Genomic DNA, 7223 nt, shown 5'->3' on the forward strand with positions numbered 1-7223 from the left:
TCGGAGAAAACTCAAGTTTCACCGGCATCTGGAAAACTGGAGGATTTGGAGATCGAAAGTTCCACAGGTACACAGTTAAACTGTCAACTGTATAGAAATATTAAAATAAAAAATCTGGTTTATAAATTAAATTTTACTTTACAATGAATTAACAGACAGCCACATATGATACAGTAATGAAATGCTTGAGAACAATAAAAAGCAACAATACTGAGATAGCAGGGGTGAATAAAAATGCAATTGTTTTTCTGGATGTATGCAGAGTAGGGGGTTACTTTCTAGAAATTTATTATCCTTGATCTTTTAAGGGAACTTTCCTAAGAACAGTGGAATATGTTTGATTCTTAATTTATTTTAGGTACTTTGAAAGGGAAAGACTTAGAAAACCAAGGAAAGGTGGATTTGGATGATGAGCTTTCATCAGGTGAAAGAAATAAAACAGTAAATGAATTGCACTTCTTAAGTTTGTGACTACAAAAAGACCTAAAGAAAATAAATTAAACGCAAACAACTAGTACTGATTCATTACGGTTCAAAGTTTTACTTTGCTTAAAGTAAAATATTCTTCTTTACCATGTCAAGGTCAATTTGGATTAAACGAGTCAGATGACGGTGACGGCAAATCAACAGGTACAAGTAATTAGTACAAACTCAGAGTATGTGTGAGCCTAAGCCTAAATTAAACACTGGGAAAGCAAGTGAGTTTCGAAAGATTTGACACGGACTGAATAACTTTTTGTGGGTCAATATTTAAGATAGAAATAAAGAAGAAATTATTTTACAACCTTAATCTGCACAATAACCATGCGATGTAAATCTTTTAACTTTTCCAACTAGTTTCGGTCTTAGATATTTTTACATCAAGGGGAAAAACCTTGAATATCTTATGAGATGAAGAAAACAAAAGTCGTTAGTTTCTCACGAGTTAGAGTGTTATTATTATTTATATGTATTGGTATTTTAGTTGGTCACCAGGCCTCCCCTGTAGCAGCTGAAGGAAGCCAGGACTTTTCTGACAACAGTTCACTAGGTAACAAAAAGAAATAAAGTTTCTTGAGATTTTTTGTATTATCAATGATAAGACAACTGGAAACGGAAGTTTGTCAACTATGATGAGCAAAGCAAATATTCTTGGCATGAACAATCTAAGAAACCACTTATCAGTCGCGCTATCACATATTTTGGCCATGAATTTCCCTTTGATCAGTTGATAACTCAAAAAAGATTGAAAATCATTTCTTTGTAAATTAATTGACAGAAAAAAGTGAAGCTGCTTCTGTTGAGAAAAAAGTGAACATGAAGGATGCTCCCTTAGCAGGTAAGCGAGGAAGTGAGGTGAAATCAAAGTCTTTAAAATATCGAGCCTGGTGGAGTTTAATTGACCGGATTTATTTCCACACTCTTTTCTCTCTAGCCCTGTTGTGGGAACAGTAAACAGAATCTATTGATAATTAAAACATATATAGTAACAAGATTATGAAATTGTTCATGTCGATAAAAACGGTGATGACGACCAGTCAAACCCCTTTTTTCTTTATTTTAGAGCCGAATAAAACTCAAATTTCATCGACACCTGGAAAAATAGAGGATTTAGAGATTGGCAGCTCAACAGGTACTGCGTTAGACTTTAAACATTGTAGAAGTATATGACAATCATCGATCTGATTTATTAATTAAATTTTGGTTGAAAATTAATTAACAGACAGCCACACATAATAAAGTACTGAAACGCTTGAGAACAATAAAAAGCAACAATACTGAGATAACAGGAGCGATAGAGGGTGTAATTATTTTTCTTGGTGTGTGCGGAGTAGGCGATTACTTTCTAGAAATTCATTATCCTTCATCGTTAAAAGGAAATTTCTAAGGAACAGCCCAGTATGTCTGATTTTTTATTTATTTTTAGATACCTTGGAAGGGAAAGATTCAGCAAATCAAGAGAAGGCGGATTTGGATGATGAGATTTCGTCAGGTGAGAGAAATGAAAAAGCAAATAAATTTCACTTCTGAAGTTTGTGACCACAAAAAGATCTTTGAAAATACACGCAGATAAAAATAAACGCAAACAACTGAATCATTACGGCTCTAAATTTCGTTTGCTTAAGGTGAAATATTCTTCTTTACCATTTCAAGGTCAATTTGAGTTCAAGGAGTCATATGACGGTGACGGCAAATCAACAGGTACAAGTAAATAGTGCAAACTTATAATATGCGTTAGCCTAGGCGTCAATTAAACACTGGGAAACAAGTTACAAGGCAAGTGAGCTTTCAAAGATTGAAAATCGATTGAGTAACTTTCTGTTGGTCAATATTTAAGACAGAGACAAGGAAGAAATTATTTTACAACCTTAATCTGCATAATAACCATGTGTTTTAATTTTTTCACTTTTCAAACTGATTTCGGTCTTAGATATTTTTACGTCAGGGGTAAAAACCTTGAATATATTAGGAGATGAAGAAAACAGAAGTCGTGAGTTTCTCTCGAGTAGGAGTGTTATTATTATATATGCATTATTAACCAAGCGTGAGGTCAAGATGGCTGGATAGTGACCAAGTTCTGTTTTTGCATTTTTATGGACCGTGATGAAGTCGACGTCCATAAAAATGCGAAAAACAGAAAACAAAAAACACCGTGCTATTATCCAGCGATCTTGACCGAACAAGCTCGGTTGATAAAGGATTTATTCAATTGCAAAAAAATGTTCCCTAAATAAGAATTAGGAGTGACCTGTTTACTTTGAGAGTCGGGAAAGAAAGCCAACTGTGTTTGTACTTAACAAACTTACGAGAGTCGTTTCTGTTTTCTTTGTTTGGATTTTCTTAAGCAGCTTTTTGCGTTTCCATAGTTCTAATTCAATTTTTTTTCATGCGCGGGATCGATGCGGAAAATCCTGGGCGGGCAAGATGGGCCCATCTTGGACCGCTCGAGTAGCCACCGGATTCGCTTCATCTTGCTCAAGGGTGCTGCGTGCAATGTATTAATTAATATGTATTGGTATTTTAGTTGGTCACCAAACCTCCTCTGCAGCAGCTGAAGGAAGCCTGGACTCTGCTGACAACAGTTCACCACGTGAGATAGAGAAACATAAAGCTTCTTTAGATTTTTTGTAGAATTATCAATGATAAGACAACTAGACCTGAAAGTTTGTCAACTATAAGAAAAGCAAATATTCTTGGTTTCTCGACAATCTAAGTCACCACTTATCAATCACGCTATTACAAGTTCAGTCCATGAACTGTCTCTTTGACGAGTTGATAACTCAGAAAAGAGTGAAAATTATTTCGTTGTTATTTTTATTATAGAGAAGAGTGAAGCAACTTCTGTTGAGAAAAAACTGAACATGAAGGATGCTCCCTTAGCAGGTAAGCGAGGAAGTGAGGTGAACTCAGAGCCTTTAATGTATTGAGCCTAGTGGAGTTTAGTCGGCCGGATTTATTTCTATTCTCTTTTTTCACTAGGAGAGCAATTAAAAGCAACATTACGAAAACCTTAGGCAAAAAAGAAAATCCCCAATTATTCTTGATCTGGCATATTAGGTGCAAAGTTTTATGCAAATTCGGGTGGTTATCTTTTAGCAATTTATTATCCTTCATCAATTTCGTGTAATTTCCAAAGCACAACCCAATTCTATCTTTTAGGTACGTTGCAGGATAAAGTTACAGCAATCCAAGAAAAACTGGATTTGGATGATGGACCTTCCTCTGGTGAGAGAAAAAAAAACCGCAAAAAGATGATTGTATTCTAAATTTATAGCCACTGAGTACAACGAGCGCTATAAAAACCAACCCACACTGACAAACTCAACACTGACAGTGTTCTTTGCTCAAAGTGAATTTGTGTTATTTGCTGTTTTAAGATCATTTTGCATCCAAGAAGGGATCAGATGATGATGGAAGCGAACCAAAAGGTACAAGAAATCATTGATAAAGTGTACATTGTAAGCCTAAATCCAAACGACATAATACACAAATAAGTGACGCTCGGCGAAGTTTCTGTTTTAAACCAAAGCAAAATAACTTAAAATGGAAAGAACTCAATCTGTTTCCCAACTACGAGCGAAGCTTTTGAGGTCCTGTTATATTAAACAATTTTGTGTTTTTTCTCACCCTTTCTATCGTGAGTAATAATTTCAGCGACTCTAGGCCTTAATAACTTGAAACAAAAGGAGCACATAGCTTACCCCTTCCAAAATTTGTACAAATGGACCGGTACCTAAAAGAACAGAAAGGGTTATTTGGAACAAATGTTACGTGACCAATTTGGACTTTCCACGGATTGAAAAACGGATTTAGGAAGTCATGATCAAAACGGATTCAGTGAGTATAGTCGGTCAGTCTTTCTTCACAGCCCAAACATTGCATCTTCACCAAAGAATTCAATACTTTCAGTTCTTTGTTCTAATTGAATTCGTGTCCTTGATTATTTCTAGATTATTCTACATCCAAGAAGGAATCATATGATGATGGAGGCAAACTAAAAGGTACAAGCTAGAGATAATTCTAAAACTACTAATGCGTGTAAGCCTAAATCTACGCGAATTTGTTTAAGAAGCTCCATATTTAAAATCAACTTAGATAAGGTGCATCTTTTCATGGAAATTTCAGGAACAGCTAAAAGTGAAGGTACCGTAAGTGATAAAGGAGTGGATTTTACAGCTTCTTCGTCAGTTACAGGTAAATAGGACCGACTTGGATCATTAATAAAACAACATATTCATAGAAGGAAAGTATCTCTTAAGGACTTCGTAGAATTAATTGTTACATGACCCAAACGATAAGGGGAACGGTAAACAGAATCTATTGATAATGAAAACATGAATAATCACAAAAATATGATAATGTTGATGACGATCATTCAAGCCCATTTTTTTTTAGAGTCGGAGAAAACTCAAGTTTCATCGGTATCTGGAAAAAAAGAAGACTTAGAGATGGGCAGCCCCACAGGTACATAGATAAGCTGTAAATAGTAAAGAGGTATATTGTAATTTTTAATCTGGTTTATTATTTAAACTTTGGTTTGAAATGAATTAACAGGCAGCTGCATCTAATACAGGGATCTAATGCTTGAGAACTTTGCAGAGTAGGCAGGTTTCTGTCTTGAAATTTATTATCATCGTTGAAAGGAGATTTCCAAAGCACAACTCAATGTGTTTGATTTTTTATTCATTTTAGATACTTTGAAAGGGAAGGACTCAGCAAACCAAGAGAAGGTGGATTTAAATGAGGAGCTTTTATCAGGTTAGAGCAATAAAACAGCAAATACATCGCTCTTCTCTAAGACCTTTGGAAATTAATCAAACACAGACAACTGAATCACTACGGCTCAAAGTTTTGTTTGCTTAAAGTATAGTATTCTTCTTTACCATTTCAAGGTCAATTTGGATTGAAGAAGGAGTCAGATGTCGATGATGACAAATCAACAGGTACAAGTAATTAGTGCAAACTCAGAATGTGTGTAAGCTTAGGCGTCAATTAAACAATGGGAAACACACTGCAAAGCGAGTGAACTTTTCGAAGATTTAAAACGGACTGAATAACTTTCTGTGCGTCAATATTTAGGATAGAAATAAACATAAGAAGAAAATAATTTGACAGCCTAAATCTGCACAATAGCCATGAGTGTTAATTCTTTCACTTCCCTAACTGATTACGGTATTAGGTACTTTTCCCCTTGACGTAGGTCTGCATAATAGCCATAGGTTTTAATTTTTTTACTTTCCAAACTGATTTCGGTATTAGATATTTTCACTTCAAGAGGAAAGACCGTGAATATATTAGGTGATGAAGAAAACAAAAGTCACGAGTTTCTCATGAGTAAGAGTGTTATTATTATTAATATGTATAGGTATTTTAGTTTGTCACCAGGCCTCCCCTGTAGCAGCTGAAGGAAGCCTGGACTTTGCTGACAACAGTTCACCAGGTGAGAAAAAAATATAAAGCTTCGTCAGATTTTTTATAGAATTATCAAGGGCTCCATTTAAGACAACTGGACACGGAAGTTTGTCAACTATGATGAGCAACTGAAATATTTTTGGTATCTGAGAGAGCACTTATAAATCGCACTATCACAAGTTTAGTCCATAAATTGCCTCTTTGACCAGTTGATAACTCAGAAAAGAATGAAAGTCATTTCGTTGTAATTTTATTGACAGACAACAGTAAAGCTACTTCTATTCAGAATAAACCGGATATGAAGTATATTCCGTCAGTAGGTAAGCGAGGAAGTGAGCTGAAATCAAAGTCTTTAAAAGATTGAGCCTGGTGGAGTTAAATGGGACAGATTTATTTCCATACTCTTTTATCTCTAAGACAGTAATTAACATCAACAATAGGAAAACCTTAGGCAGAAAACATCCCCAATTATTCTTGATCTGGCACATTAGATGCAAAGTTTTATGCGAAGTCTGGTGGTTGTCTTTTGGCAATTTATTATCTTTCATCAATTTCAATTGATTTCCAAAGCACAACCCAATTCTATGTTTTTAGGTGCGTTGAAGGATAAAGCTACAGCAATCCAAGAAAAACTGGATCTGGATGATGGACTCTCATCAGGTTGGGGAAAAAAACGCCCAAGAAGATGATTGTATTCTAAGTTTGTAACCACTGAGTACAACGAGCGCTTTGGAAACGAACACACTGACAAACTCAAGTGACAAACTGAACACTGTCAGTGTTCTTTGCTCAAAGTGAATTTGTGTTATTTGCTGTTTTAGATCATTTTGCATCCAAGAAGGAGTCAGATGACGATGGAAGCAAACCAAAAGGTACAAAAAGTCATTGAAAACTGATGAGTGTGAGCCACAATAAAGTGACGCTCGGCAAAGTTTCTGTTTAAACCAAGACAAGAAAGCTTAAAATGGAATTAATTCAATTTGTTTCCCAACTACGAGCCAGGCTTCTGAGGCCTTGTTATATCAAACAATTTTATGCTCTTTCTCACACTTTCTATCGCAAGCTATAAGTTCAGCGAATCTTGTACAAAAGGACCTAAAAACAGTAAGGTTACTCGGAAAAACTGTTGCAAGACAATTTGGACTTTCGACAGATTGAACACGGATCGAGTGAGTATTAGTGAGTCAGTCTTAGGGATAGAAAATAATTTTTTCTTCACAGCCCCAACATTGTATCGTCACCACACAATCTAATATTTTCAATTCATTGTTCTAATTGAATTTGGCTTTCTTACTATTTCAAGATTATTTTACATCCAAGAAGGAATCCGC

The 7223-nt window shown here is 35.3% G+C and overlaps 1 protein-coding gene and 1 pseudogene across 2 annotated transcripts in view; one reads left to right on the plus strand and one right to left on the minus strand.

Annotated features, from left to right (window-relative positions):
- The window catches only part of LOC148731732 (uncharacterized), a 152897-nt pseudogene that overhangs the window by 104365 nt on the left and 41309 nt on the right, over positions 1 to 7223 (minus strand). The window lies entirely within an intron of this gene.
- Positions 1 to 7223, plus strand: part of LOC148731738 (FYVE, RhoGEF and PH domain-containing protein 4-like) — an 89940-nt gene that overhangs the window by 25178 nt on the left and 57539 nt on the right. The gene's annotated exons all lie outside the window — the stretch shown is intronic.

Source organism: Stylophora pistillata, chromosome 5 (genome assembly GCF_964205215.1).
Source record: "Stylophora pistillata chromosome 5, jaStyPist1.2, whole genome shotgun sequence".
Taxonomy (NCBI): Eukaryota; Metazoa; Cnidaria; class Anthozoa; order Scleractinia; family Pocilloporidae; genus Stylophora; species Stylophora pistillata.